The sequence below is a fragment of the Ctenopharyngodon idella genome, chromosome 17, assembly GCF_019924925.1.
Source record: "Ctenopharyngodon idella isolate HZGC_01 chromosome 17, HZGC01, whole genome shotgun sequence".
In the NCBI taxonomy this organism is placed as follows: domain Eukaryota; kingdom Metazoa; phylum Chordata; class Actinopteri; order Cypriniformes; family Xenocyprididae; genus Ctenopharyngodon; species Ctenopharyngodon idella.
In genome coordinates, this window is record NC_067236.1 from 27,363,964 (window position 1) to 27,380,171 (window position 16,208).

Consider the following 16,208-nt stretch of genomic DNA (forward strand, 5'->3'; position numbering starts at 1 on the left):
TCACATGGCTGATGGTAGAATTGTCAAAGTACTAACTTGGGTACCAATCGGTACCGAAATTTTAAAAATGTGAGCTCTGTTGAGCAGATTCGTAAACACCTCTGATTGGCCATTGTGTTCACAGCTCATCGGATATGTCTGTGATTGGCTACAATGATCAATGCATGCCAGCGATTGAAAGCACACAGAAGTGTTTGAATTGTGTATCTGTGTAAGCACTCAGTGAAGAGCGTCAGTGATGACTATTTACAACGTTTTTTAAGCATTGTTCATTGAAGCCAATCACAGATTGTGCATCAACACAATGGCCAATCAGAGGTCTTTACGAATCCACTCAACAGCGTTTAAAGTGTCACATTTTTTTAATTTCAGTACCGACATGGTACCGAAGTCGGTACTTTTGACAACTCTAGCTGAGAGTGCTTCTGTCGCTTTCTTCTACACATGCACACTCAACGTGAGAGAAAGAAAGAGGCTTACACATGCCACACAAAGAGAATTGACGTACTAGAAATATAAATGTAGGGCTCAACAATACTGTCCGATGGCCAAGAGTTGACAGAACTGTCACTGTCCCGATCAGGCCAGTGCTGCATCGTCATAAAAGTTTATCATTTCCACGTGTTTTTAAGCCTTGCCAGTTTAAACATTCAAGCGCAAAAAGACAACTCAATTCAGTACTCACGAAAAAGAAAAAAGAAAGCCACGTCTGACAGCATTCAAATACTGAATTGAGTTCTCTTTCAAGTTTTCTTGTGCTTGAATGGACAATTTCACACAAAATTATGTCAAAATGCCCAAAGGCCAGATTTACGTCTTACACCAGATTGCATTGATCATTATGGAAGTGATCCGGCTGAGTCTGAGTCTGTGTTCTTTAAAGGCCAGCTGAAGTGTTTTGGAACGCGCAGCATTATTCAATGTGTTGACGTAATTTCAACTGAAACAGGAAGACAGGGCGATATATTGAACAGCCCCGCCCCTTTTTTAAAATAGCCAATAGCGTTTAATTTATATCACAGCTCGGCCAGAACCGTTAAACTCAGTAAAACCTCTGTTTCCTTTTAATATCTATTTAATATCTATATACTGTTTATGGAAAGCATATTTACACTGTCTGAATCGTTCCCTATTCTGTATATAGTGCACTATGTGCCATTTACCATGTAGAAACTAGTAAATGTGTGAACAAATGTCCGATTTCAGCTGCAGCTTCAGTGTCTGTTGATAGTGTAGGAGGGGGCGGGACTTCAGATTGTAGAGAGCATTTGATTGGACAGAACATTTGATGAGAAGCTGAAGTGCGATGTGATGTCATGAAAATCCATGATCCATTTTAGCTGAAGTGAGAGACTGTAAGTTTTGAATGCTAATATTTCCTAAATGTGAATTTTGTCATTGTTTTGGAACACACCAGCTTATTCATAACATTAAGGCTAACATATTCATACTAAAAGCTAAAAAAACTTACATTTTGATTTCAGGGGGACTTTAATGTGCGCGTCGTCAGTAGATCGTGCGCAGAGCTTTCCACTCCCATCGGCGCTTTTTTGGAATTGCTAATTTGCCCTGTTTAGTAAATCTGGCCCCTAGTTAACATTCGGTTGTCTTAAGTGATCGTAAACAGTCGAGAAAGACAACACGTGTAACAGTATCAGTGTATTGGTTCCGTGCATTATATCTTAAAGTGACAGCAGCCTAATATTCCTGCTATTGTCTGTTTTTGTGTTAACCACTCTACAAAAGACTCACGTTAAGCGTTAAGCGTGAGTGATTTACATGTTAAGTCAATGCAAAGACGCGGTAGACATCCTGCGGCGCGAATTGGGCATTTCAGGCATTTGACGCACATAATGCATGATTCGCGCTAATTGCGCAAGTTGAAAAATCTGAATATTCGCGCTGCTTTAACCAATCAGGAGCTCTAGTAGTAACGTGATTACGATGTAGCGAGTGGAGGCAGAAATCCGGAACAACAATGGAGAACAAATTTATTCGCGCAAGTCGCGTTTGGTGTGAACGCCCCATTAGATCAACCTGAACAACCTGAAAAGCACTGTTTATTTCATTTGTATCTGTTCTATTGTGTTTATGTGTGCTATTGCTTGTAGTTTATTGCTAGTAATTTTAGATTTATATTATATAGAATCTTTTTCATTTGCATAGTTTTTGCATTCCATGTAAAAAGCCTGGTGGGTAAAATAAAAACTTTACTATCCAATGGCATCTCGAGCTTCAGTGTGCCCGTAGAGGGTTGCATTTTCTCTTTTTTCCCCTTCAAAAACTTGCATGGAATAGTTCCTCTGGGAGGCATTATGGAAAGGCAGATAAATTATAGCCACGCTGGCCCGCGAGATGTATTTACGCATACACAGGGTAATTATCAATTATGCCCAAGTCTAATGGAGCTTTCCTCTCATCTGAATTCATTCCTACATGAACCACAGATTTCTTCCATCTCTGATGCTGCAGCATTTTAAGTGAGTATTAAAAAAAAAGTAATTATGTCACAATCCTGAAAGGCTTTTCCTTTTAAGATTCTGTATCAGTGGCGGAACGAATTGATTAAGAAGACGTGTTCAAAAAGGCTTTTTTCTCTTTAAGGAGGGAATCCCCATCTAAGCCTGTTGTGATTTCCTCCATTATTCTTTACTGGCTTATCTTGTTAAGAACTTTACTTTAGGAGAAGTGGAGTGCTGAAAGGGGTCTGTGAGTGCGTAAGTATTGAGTTGTACACTTTAGATGCACAATCAAACACTTCCATCGTCACCCAGAATATCTGTCAACACTGGGGAACTGGAAATGTGTGCTACATCACGATGGATCCATTAACTTAATGGACAGAGGGTGGTTGTGAAAAGAAAAAAATAGATGGGGAGTGTGTTAAAGAGACAGGAGGGGGCTGGGACAGTAACCTTTGGGCTTTTTATTGGAATGAGATGACACACTCGAGCAGCTCTTAAATGAATGGCATCTGTAGTGCGGTTTCTGCTGAGAGGGTTGCCCTTTTCCTTGAAGCACGGTCCAACTGAAAATGAAAAACTGCCTCTTCCCTCTGAACACCTCAGAGTCATCCTTCCAGTCTCACTTTGCCCCCACCAAATGTGGCCATCAATGCAGTTTTTCAGCTACATTATCGAACTGTAATGTTGGGTTTAAGTCTGACACTGGTGAAACTTCCTGTTTAAAAGGTTAGCTTCAGTTTCACAGAAAGACTCAATGGCTTTTTTGAATAGCGACATTGTCCAAATGACGCAATTTCATTACAATAAGCCTCGTATAGAAAATTCTCTAAACACAATTACCACCATTCTTATCAATGTTATTGTCCCATTTGAGGATTCTAATGTTCATTGGTTCTTTTTGAAGAGTTGTCTCTGAGCAGATAATTATTTAATCATTTTTAATGTCCACGCACCAAGCATACAGACGAGCCATGCTTCCATAATTCCTCGCTCTGTTGCACTTACAGAGATTGCTGTTTTAGAAATTACACCCAAATTGCTCTCAGCTTTCCGGCTAGATAACACCCAAGGACCTCATATCCGACGTGGAGGATTTCCTTGAATCACCTTAAATGAGAAAGACAGGCGTCTTAAAGTGGACTTATCAAGAATGTACAGAGAAAATTTCACAGTTGGCCTGGCAGCATAAAAACACACAAGCAGTTCCTGGTCCACAGTTTAAAAAAAAAAAAAAAAAAAAAACTCTTTGGGGATTTTCATATTATACATTGCTTGGTAAATTTCTCTGGCTCAAAACTGTGCTAAAAGAGTGCTGATGTCATTTCTTCCCTACTTATAATGACTACAATTTTTTATAATAAAAATAATACACAGTTTATCTATCACAGTTTATCTTGCTCTTTTGTTCTCTCATGATTAATGTTTAAATGACAGGTTTGTGAAACACTGAAGCTTTTGAGTGTTCTTAAACAAGCATGAAAATGGATGTGTAACATATATGCTCTATTTTTACTTTGTTTCAATGTGTTTTTGATTCTGCCATTTACCTGTTCCTAGTCTGTTTCTGTTTGATTCATTACACCTGTCGTCCAATTAATTAGCTTGTTAGTTCCCTCATTTGTTCTAGGAGTGTTCTTGCAGTCCTTGTTCTTGTCTAGTCAATGTTGAGATGTTGTGAAATCCAGTTTCCTGAATTTTTTTGAATTAAAGATTGTTTCCTGGATTATTCCTGTTGTGCGCTTTGTACCCGTGACAGCATGTAAGAAAAATCTTCAAATCTTATGGAATAGCATACTAGTACACTTCTCATACTATTATTGCTATAAATATTATTTATGTTTATGAGTGCTTTTTTACTGATACTGCCCTTTTCTTAAACTAATCAACTGAGCTCTAAAAGCCATTTGATTAATCACTCTGGAGCTGCAGGAAAACATTTGGACAAGCCATAAATACATCAAAGACAACAGACAGGGGAAAAACATAAATCCATTTCATACTTTAAAGAGCACTGCTTAAATAAAAAGTCAATTACTGATAAAACATATGATAAAAAATATTTGTGATATTTAAAATAATACTCTAAAATGATTATATATTTTTTTAATTTTAATAAATATGTATTTTATGTTTTAAAATATATACTTTCCACTCTATCTATCTATCTATCTATCTATCTATCTCCTTTTGACAAATGATTTAAAATGTCAGGATTTTTAAAATCAATTTCTTGATTCATTGCTTGATTGGACTGCCAACACTGTAAACCTGAATAATTACATCAAAATTTTTAAGAAATTCAAAGTTTAAGTAGGCAGAACTGGCAGATTTTTATTTTGTAGTGTACTCATACATTTTAATTGTTCTTAAATTGAAATATTTGAGTAAACTAATTCATAACAAATCATTCAACTTTTAACTTAGTTTTTCTCAGTTGCTTTGGCACATTTCTCGAATCATCCTTCAAATTTGCAAAACAGTATGTTCATTTCTCGAAACAATTTGTACAAACAGCACAACATATTGGATTACCTGCAAAAGCCTGTAACCTGCTCAAAATCCTTAGTTCATCTCTCAAAAGCAAGTATTTATGTCAATGAACATATCAGTGCCATCAGAATGACAAGTCCTTGTGTCATTGTTCTCGAACAAGATAGTCAAAATGCTTAGTCATGTTGTCAATATAACAGTGATGAATATTTCAGATGTAAACTATGGCTACAGTTTTTATGACAGTGATTGAAACTGCACAAGACTGCACTTTGTCTGTATGGCATATATCAATTTTAACAGTACAAATGGACACATTACTGTATATGGGAGATTGATTGCAAAGACTGGACAGGATTCACAGTTTTGTATTTACTGTTGGTCTGTCAACACATTACTGTAAAATGTCCTTGTGATAAATGAAAAAGACAAGACTATATACATACACTGTATATATGTATTCATGTGTATGTGTGTGATATAGTAAGTATCTGTATAAAGTTCATTTAGCCAACTATACTGTAAGTGTAAAGCAAGTGTAATATGCTACTGTAAGTGTAAAAATGCTACTGTAATATTAAGATTATAGCATGCATACCATATTAGAGTGCAGTGCACGTTGCTGAAATACATACCTGTTATATCTATGAAATACTTGAATGATTGAGGAAAAGGTTTTTCTCCAAACATTCAGCTGCACCTTTAGACCCACATAAGCCATTGTAAGGTCATGATTGAGAACAATGTTTACAATAGTGGTCCATATTTTACCAGAAACGTGCCTACGCCCCCTTTGCTTTATCTTCCTCTTCCTCTGTTTTGCCTCTCTACCCTTCTACCACACATCCTTACTCCTTTTCTTCTTCCCAGCTGTTGACCCTATTTGTTTCCATGATGTTCTTCCATTATCAGAAATTGTAACTCTTGTGTTGTACTCTGTCTATATATGCTTTCCAGTTGAAGATTCATGACATGCATCTTTGAGCTGTTTTAGAGAACTGGTTGAGTCATTGGTTGATCTAAAGCTTTACATTCCCCTGAATACATTAGTGAAATTCAGGATTCACCTGCAAAATTTATCAATTCAGGACACATTTACAAAGTCTAATAGAATATATAGATAATATACTTGTATATACACATTGTGATAACTAGGTCAACCATTTTGCATTTAATGACTTGTGCGATGAACTAATGACTAGATGTTTTGAGGGGTAAGACTATTCAACAGAGAAACATATAATACATTTTTAACATGATATTAGCAATTGATAATGTAGGAAATAGCAGACAGTTGTACATAATCAATTGCCTGAATGTACTAAAGCATTTGCAATTTGTTCATGATAATGAGAAACTGCTTTTATGATGTGCATATGTGACTAGATGATGTGGTGGCTGAACGAGTAGTTTTGAGAATTTCAGCTCTGATCTGAGAAATGTGCCAGAGTGACTATGAAAAACTGTAAATTCATCATGTAATCTCAAAGTAAACATTTTTATCAGTGTAAACTTAGCTAGATATAACAAGCTAATTCAGAAAATATTAACTTGCTAATTTGCTAATTTGTTAGTATGGTATAGCACTTGCTGAATGAGTACAGCAATATAAAGAATACCAAGCCGCATGCACCACTTGATACCATGATGGTAACTCTCCAAAAACCCACATTAACAGAAACTCTTCTAAATTAGCATAACCAAACATTAATCATTACTAAATTTCCCATTTACCATTAATCTTGCACAAAAAAAAAAAAAAAAAAAAAAAACAATTTTAGCATTTACTCTCCCTTTCAAGTGCCATGGGTAAAGCATGCTGGGAAATAGAATACCCTGGCCCAGTTTCAGTTAAACCTAAATTAGTCTAAATTAAAAGAAATGAGCTCATAAAACTCAAAACAATGAAACAGTTCAGTTTACTTAAAATATATCAGTTCTGTGACCTCGAAAGAAAAACAAAGTGCTAAATACTCATAAAAGTTAATTTGACAACTAATTAGTTTAATTTAAGTTTGTCCCACTCAAACCAATTAATTTTTTTGAGCGTTAGGGTTCACAGTGAAGAGTTAAGGCATTTTTACTTAAATTTGAAGTATTAAAATGCTAAAAAGCATATTTGTTTCTGATATGATAACTACCACTTGCTGAATTAAACATGTGATATGATAAGGTCATCTGATAATTTATAAACAAAATAGTAGCAGAGTATGGTGTAAACTGCACAGTATTCATTAAGTAGATATTATTCAATTCAGAATATAGTCACATAACTATAATAATGATTGAATTATTTAGACAATCATGTCAAAAATAAACATTCTTTTTACAAATACCTCTCTCAGAAGAACTCTCAGAGTTATATTCTCATGCTACACATTGTTAATCACCCTGAAATGACTTCCTGCCTAGTTTGGCATATTAGTGAATCCAAAAAAGATTAAATGCCTTTTATTTTTTCACAAACATACTGGATCTACAAGAGCTCAAGAGTCAATGAATTCCTTCTGAAATTCCCTGATTGGATCGCAGTCTCAAACACCTGCAGAAAGAGAGATAAGCTACTTATCTTCGCAATGTTCCAAACCCCGGTGTTTCCGCATCCTTTCACACTGGATTATGGGGAAACACATAAAAAATATAATTGCTTGTTTACTGTCATAATTACAGCATCGCAGAGCTTGGCAAAGCGTTTTCTTATAGTCACAGCATTATTAAATGCAAATCAAAATGGTCAAATCAACTAAAGCAATGATGAGATTCATGTTGATATATATTAGTTTGTTTCGGTGTGCACTAAACTGGAAAAAAAGAAAATCACTGGCTTAGTTATTGCTGTTTTCTTTAAATATAGCCTGTAGGCAGCAAAGTGTGCCCCTTCGAAAAGTCTCTCTGTCATTTCTCCTCAGGGTAATCATAAATGAGCTGCAACTCCTAATGACTATTTAATTAGCAGCTAAAATGACTGAAATAATGAAAGGGATTTTTCATAGCTTGACCGTCAAATGAATGCATTAACTTACACCATCTACAGTGTTTATAAGTTTACATACCGCTTGCAGAATCTGTAAGATGCATTTAAAAAAAATCAAAATCAAACGTTTTACTGCATTGTAATCTGTACAAAATGCATATTTATACATTTTCTACACAACATATTAACTAAATTTACCCAAATTATCCTGTTACATATAGCTACTGCATGTGGATCAGAACTCAAATATGCAGAGAACGCTGGAAAACCAAAGAACGTACAAGACATTGGAGGATTTTTTAATCAAGAACAACTTGAATAGATGGCTGCACACATGCAAACACCACACATTATTAAGAACTAAGGGTACATAAACATTTGAACAAGATAAAGTTTTGTTTTGAGAACATTTTGTAAATGTTTAAAAAAAAAAAAAATTGAATACTAAATAAATAATAAAATCAAATGCAATTACAACTTTTTCTGAGGAATGTACAGTATGCAAACAGATTAAAAGGTCCAGTAGTCCTGAAAACGTGGTCTAACCAAACATCATGTTCTTCTCACATGTCTGGCAGCATCTGTTTTGGCTCCTACAGGCCGAATGTTGATACAGACAGTCACATTCATTTGGCAGAAACGCTTTCTGACTAAAATGTGTGATTTTGTTGCACAATGGTGATTCATTTTCAAGAAGATTTTGTTTGATGAGTGACTGCCTTCCGTGATGTATCATTGGTGACAACAGTCTGTTGTGACGTTGAATGATTAATTAAATGAGTACCCTATCGTGAGCAGTAATGTTATAAATGCTTAGTTTGACAACATTAGTACATAGTTTCATTATATGATTGTCATTTTGTTCAATTTAGTCAATTAACGACCTGTCAAAGTGGCAAATTCCCTTTTATTTTTTATATTTTATTAGTAAAGAAGCACCAATATTTTTTCAAAACCTCTGACCCCAAGTATTAAACTTTGAATTGTAATTCAACAATCGTGCAGCTTGTTGAAGAGAGGTGTGTTATTACTTTTCTAAGAAATCAGACTCATGATTTTCACTGGTAGATGATAAAACAGATGAACAAATCCAGTAGACTTGCATTGAATGAGACCAGAATATCATAAAGACTTAAGCTGCTTTTCCAGCGTCAGGCCAAACCATTCTCATTGTTTTAACTGTTCCATTCTGTGCCAATTCATTTTCCACTGTGGGACTGATAACGGAGCTCTTTGGAATGTAATACAAACGCGTCAGTCGATGCCTTGGTAACGCGAGAGTTTACAGACGATATGAGATGTAAATAGCGACCGTTATGGAGGATGATCAGATATTTCTTTTAATTTTATTATTAACTTGCGTTAAAGGGTTAGTTCACCGAAAAATGAAAATTATCCCATAATTTACTTACCCTCAAGCCATCCTAGGTCAGGGTTGCCAGGTCTGTCTGACAAAAGTAGCCCATTGGCCAGTCAAAAGTACCCCAAAAATAGCCCAATGCTATTTTCTCCATCGAGCAGCCAAGTTCTCCACTGAATTTGTACGTCTAGGGGGTGTTTTGGGGGTGTTGGAGCACTGAAATCATATGTACGGGGGTGAAAATCAACCCACTTAAAAAATTTTTAACTTAACTTAAAAGTAGCCCAATTCCACAATTCACTCTCATTCTAAAGCTTCCAAGCTTTAGAATGGGAGTGAATAGTAACCAATAATTTGAAGCCCAAGAAAGCACATTATAAAATATATACATTATAAAAGTAATCCATACAACTACAGGGGGTTAATAAAGGCCTTCTGAAGTGAAGCGATGCAATTTTGTAAGAAAAATATCCATATTTATAACTTTATAAACTAGAATCACTGGCTTCCGTAAGCGAGTCGATTCCGGCGGAAGAGTGAACTTTGACGTACTGACGAACTCTGAAGCACAGAGGATAGAGAAAAACAAAACACCGGTCATGAATTAGAAGTCTAAAATGAGAATTTTTAAAGAGAAATGTTGGAGGAGCTTGAGTTTGTTGCCCATCCCTATTTGTTTGAACTGTGATAGGCGTCTGCTCTCACCTAAGCTTATGCTACGCCTACGTCCTACACCAGAACTCGACTCTCTCGTGAATGAGCACACAGCCGTTATTGGAAGCTAGTGATTCTAGATTATAAAGTCATAAATATGGATATTTTTCTCATAAAAACGCATCACGTCACTTCAGAAGGCTTTTATTAAGCCCCTGGAGACCTATGGTTTACTTTTATGATGGATGGATGTGCTTTTTTGGGCTTCAAAATATTGGTTACCACTCCCATTATAAAGCTTGGAAGAGCCAGAATATTTTTTAATATAACTCTGATTGTGTTTGACTGAAAGAAGAAAGTCATATACACCTAGGATGGCTTGAGGGGGAGTAAATTATGGGATAATTTTCATTTTTGCCAACTGAGAATTCCAAGCCAAGAATGGTTTGTAATCGTGCCACACCGAACCAAGCTCAAGTGGAAATATAACTGGAAGCGTTCCTTACCGTTCTTAGGCCCCGTGTCCACCAAATCGTTTTTTTTTTTCAGCTGCTAGCATACTTTTCCAATTGTTTTCAATGGAAGCTCCGTGTTTTTTAAACGCCAGGAACGTAACAAGGCGCTGAGCCAAAGCCCCTGGAAGGCAAGCCTGCAACCTTTAGCCAAAAAAGCGTAACGGCTAATGCTAACGCTCCGGCTGTGGTGGTACTGGCGGTACGCAAGAAAGGAGACCAGAGGCCATTACATGATAGGCTGAGAGGTGCCGCACGTGATTAAGTTAGCCGTTACACTTTCTCCAATGGTAAGAGATACAGACCCTCTCATCTCCCTATAATATATAGGCTGTTTCTCAATTCCAAGAACGCAGAGAACGGACTTCCGTTCTCGTGGAGTCCGGTCTTGCCAGGCGACCTTGAAAGAACGAACTCGGAAGGACGCGAGGACACAGAACGCATCATTTGAGAATTGAGATGTGCTGTGATCTTGACCGTCTCAGCATTTTATAGTAGCAGCTAATGCACAATAAATGTAACGTAACATCACAAACAAATGTAATATACTATTAAAATACTTATATCATATTATTATAGACATTGTTTTCATATAATTTTATATATTTTATTTTACCGCGTGTATTTATGAAAGTGAATAGCCTTTGTGCTACACATGCTTTGTCAATGTTAAGATTAATTTTTGTAATCCAGTAAAAATACTGCAGGCTTTCTTCAGGTTATTACTTCATTAAAATTAAGCAAAACAAACGGACAAATGTTTACATTCACGAGCCGTCACGTATTTGCGAGCTTGTAGCGGGAATCTCATAAGTGAGAACGAGAGCTTGCAGGCTTCCGTACGTCGACCGCCCGCAGCGTCTTCTGGGATTTTTAACGGTTCGATTTTCTCAAGTCGCCTCGAGTTGAAGAATGTTCAACTTTGAGTAAAACGCTGCGCTCATCACTGTCACTTTTTAGCCAGCCGTCCAATCAAAGTGGAGGAGGGGCGGGACAAATACAACACCGGCCAACTGTCACAACATTCTTCTTGCTGTACAACAACATCATCAAGCAGAGAACGGAACAAGATGGATGAGAATTTAATATCGCTGGTCTCCGAACATACATGGCAAGTATTCCACATTGTGTCGACATTTTTAGTCTGAAACAAATTACCTGCAAAATCAGTTATAAGTAACAGTGCCGCGGATATTCCGTATCATAGCAACAAAGCGTCTCAACTGAAAAAACCGCTGCGCAGCTGAAGCGCTCTCAAGCCCTCACAGATAGGCGTTTTAAGCAGAGCGCCTAGCGTTTTCAGCTGGGTAAAAACGCATTGGTGGACACACGGCCTTAAAACCGTTCAGCCTGACGGTGGAAAAGCGGCTTTAGAGGAGGGTTCTTTTGACTTCGGCACCAAGCAACCACCCAGAACACCAAAGTAACACCACAGAAACTCCCTAACAACCGAAAATACCCTAGAAACCACCCAGAACACCATAGTAACACCCTAGCAACCACCAAGAACACCCAAATGCATAGCAGGATAACATAATTGAACAATAATCAGCATCCAAAGCAGATGAAAACTGACAACTTTCATATACTGTACTATTTTATGCTGGATTTTTATATTTTAAAATGTCTTTGAACAATTCCTGTTTGTATATACTGAAACTCCTGTACAATCAATGGACTTGTTAGTCAGTCTGATTAATCATCCTTAGGCAATGCAGAGTCCAAATATACTGTAACCCCATCTGTTTATTGAGCAGTGATGAAATAATCAGCTGGTGATGTATTCAGATGAAGTTTGCTGTGGTGAATCACAGTGAGTAGCCGTCTAATGCCTGCTGGTGGCAGCCTGTTTAGTGCAAAGCGTAAGTCAACCAATGTTAGCCTTCCGTCTGGAGCCGGCTTTAGCGCACATGCTGTTGCCCCGATCTCAAGCTCTCACTGTCTCTCAGTTTCTAAAGCACTAAGCATGGTCATTAAACATCAGCACGGTCACTTTCCTGTGTAAATGTACAACGGTTGATTTGGTCAGTGTTCAGTAACCCATATTTGTGGACATCATATGACCATGAGAAAGAGGATTTAATGTTTGACCACAGTATAGTCCAGCTATTTACTCTCATGTTGGAAAACATGTTTTTGACATCTTGTGAAATAGCAAACACTTGAGCTGTGGAAAGCATAACAGATACTATTTTTCTTAATTGAGGAACTATGTGACAATGAATACCTAAACAATGTTTTTAATTTCTTGGCTTCTTTAAGATGCTGCAAATGCCCTTTGGCAATGGCACCCTGTATAAATATCATGAGATGATTTTTTTCAATTAAATTTTAACATGAAGCTCATACTCTTTGATTGACAACCACTCCAAAACCATTTTACTCTTTTGCAGTTCGCCCTTGGCGATAGAAATTGATATGACGTTGTTATACTTCGGCTATGCTAAGTGACAAGGGCAAATTGGAGCTGTCTTGAACTTTCTAATAGTTCCACATTCATGTATCCTAAAAATAGCTGGTCTAGACACTTGCAGACAAACTTGTCTGATTCCACAAATAACATCATCTAAATGAAACAATCACATTCATAATATACATGGAATTTAAAGGGATAGTTCACCCAAAAATGAAAATTAAGTCATAAACTACTCACCCTGGTGTTGTTCTAATACCATATGCCCTTCTTTCTAATATGGACCACAAAAGGAGAATGTTTTAAAAATGTCCCTCTTGAGCTTGTCCATATAATGGCAGTGAATAGCAACCAGCATTAAGCTTTTTAAAAAAGACACAAAAAAATGATCCCATGTGACACGTTGTATATTCTAAGTTTTCTAGGGGTGCACAATATGAAATTTAATGTATTGTTTAACTAAAATCTGACCTTGGCTGTTGGTCTTCAGTGCATGGCTACACGATGTGTGCGTTTGTGTGACTCCGTTATCACCGCAGTTGTGACACGAAATGTGACACGAGATACATCTTAGGGGATTTTTAGGCATTGTATCCATGTACTTTTTTCACTGAGTAAAATATCTCCAGACTGGAACTGTGTGATGACAGTCAGAATGACAGTTGAAAGATGTGAACGTGATAACTTCTTGTTACGACGAACACAACAGATATATTCAGAGAAGAAGGTACATGGATTGTATTTTGTGTCGCGTTTTTGTGAATCTTGATTTCTGACAACTTGTGTGCTTTTACTGGGCGAGATGGAGTGAACTGCGGCGCTAACAGGAGTCACACAAACGAGCATGTTGCATAGCCATGCACTGAAGACCAACAGCCAAGGTCAAGAATTTCATTAAATAATACGTTAAATTTCATATTGTATACCCCAGAACACTTGGAATATATGATATGTGTTGCATGGGATCATTCTTTGATACGTTTGCGTCTTTTTTAAAATCTTGATGCTGGTCGCTATTCACTGCCATTACATGGACGAGCACGAGCGGGACATTTTTTTTAAATTCTGACGGCACCTATTGACTTCCATAGTATTTTTTCCTACTATGGAAATCAATGGCTACAGTCAACTGTCTGGTTAGCAACATTCTTTGAAATATCTTTTGTGATCAACAGAAGAAAGAAACTCATTCAGGTTTGGAACAACTTGAGGGTGAGTAAATGATGACAGAATTTTCATTTTGGGGTGAACTCTCCCTTTAAAGAAACATTCATTGAAAAAACCTAAGCTCTTTTATTCTTCAAGATAAACGTGTTACTTGAATGCTTTGTAGTTTCATAGAAAATGAACTGAGATATAATTTATAGTAATGGCCATAGCTCAGAGGTGTTTATTACTCTACATGTTTAGCTCCTACACACCTGCCTGGAAGTTTCCATTGATCCTAATGACCTTGATTGATCTTTTATATTTTTTTGTAAATGATTGTGTTAAACTGTTAAATAAAATAAATTGACTCAGCTGGAAAGGTGTAATTTATATTTTAAAAGGTTTTCCCCGAACTTTGAAATGGTCAGGAATTCAGCATCAGTGATGTAGAATCAATCATAATGTAACGTTGATTCAACAGCATTACCATTGATTTTTTGTTCAGCATTGTTTCAACATTTAATGCTGGTGCAAACGTGATATTGAACCAACATCATTTCATAATGTTGATTCAATGATATTATCATTGATTTGTAGTTGAAATCTCAACATTGTTTCAACATTAACTGAGGACGGCTGTTACCGGAAGCTAGTGATTCTAGTTTATAAAGTTATAAATATGGATGTTTTTCTTACAAAAACGCATCGCTTCACTTCAGAAGGTCACTTTATTAACCCCCTGGAGCCGTATGGATTACTTTTATGATGGATGGATGTGCTGAAAGAAGAAAGTCATATACACCTAGGATGGCTTGAGGGTGAGTAAATTATGGGATCATTTTCATTTTTGGGTGAACTATCCCTTTAATTTTAGGGTGAACAATCTCTTTAAGAAAACTTTAAATGTTTCAGCAATTTACTTTTATACAAAGCAACATGCTTTCATGTGTGTCTGGGAATCAAACTCATGACATTGGTGTTGCTAGCACCATAGTTGATAATGAACTTAAAGGGTTAGTTCACCTAAAAATGAAAATAATGTCATTTATTACTCACCCTCATACTGTTCCACACCCATAAGACCTTCATTCATCTCCGGAACACAAATTAAGATATTTTTGTTAAAATCAGATGGCTCAGTGAGGCCTGCATAGCCAGCAATAACATTTCCTCTCTCAAGATCCATTAATGTACTAAAAACATATTTAAATCAGTTCATGTGAGTACAGTGGTTCAATATTAATATTATAAAGTGACAAGAATATTTTTGGTGTGCCAAAAAAACAAAATAATGACTTATATAGTGATGGGCAATTTCAAAACACTGCTTCATTAAGCTTCGGAGCGTTATGAATCTTTTGTGTTGAATCATGATTTGGATCGCGTGTCAAACCGCCAATCTGCTGAAATCACGTGACTTTGGCGCTCCGAACCGCTGATTCGACACAAAAGATTCATAACGCTCCGAAGCTTCATGAAACAGTGTTTTGAAATCGGCCATCACTATATAAGTCATTATTTTGTTATTTTGCCACACCAAAAATATTCTCGTCGCTTTATAATAATAATATTGAACCACTGTACTCACATGAACTGCTTTAAATATGTTTTTAGTACATTAATGGATCTTTCATTAATGTACTTTAATGTATCATTAATGTCATTGCTGGCTATCCAGGCCTCACTGAGCCATTGGATTTCAACAAAAATATCTTAATTTGCGTTCTAAAGATTAACAAAGGTCTTACTGGTGTGAAACGGCATGAGGGTGAGTAATAAATGACATTATTTTCATTTTTTGGGTGAACTAACCCTTTAAGATGATTCATTTGTATCTGTTATTTGTAAAGTATGCCATTTGCAGTTACAATGATTTTTCTATGAATTAGCAAAAGAACTGAACAAAGGAATAAATTACTGCAAAGGCGTATAAATCAGAGTAGTGGAGTACTTGTTAAGAAAATATGTAATTTAAATCCCACTCATTGTCTCAGGCATTAATGAAGAGCTAATTTGATAACAGTGTTCATGATTCTGTAACTTAAGTTTGTGATTGTGTGAATTTACAGTCTTGCTCTGTTCCGGTTTACCTTTGCTGCTTTGAAGAAAGTTTAGTGCATCTTTATCTCTTCTCAGAAGTAGAAAAATATAAAGTAATCTGTTAACGTCATATAGGAATAATCCCGTGGGA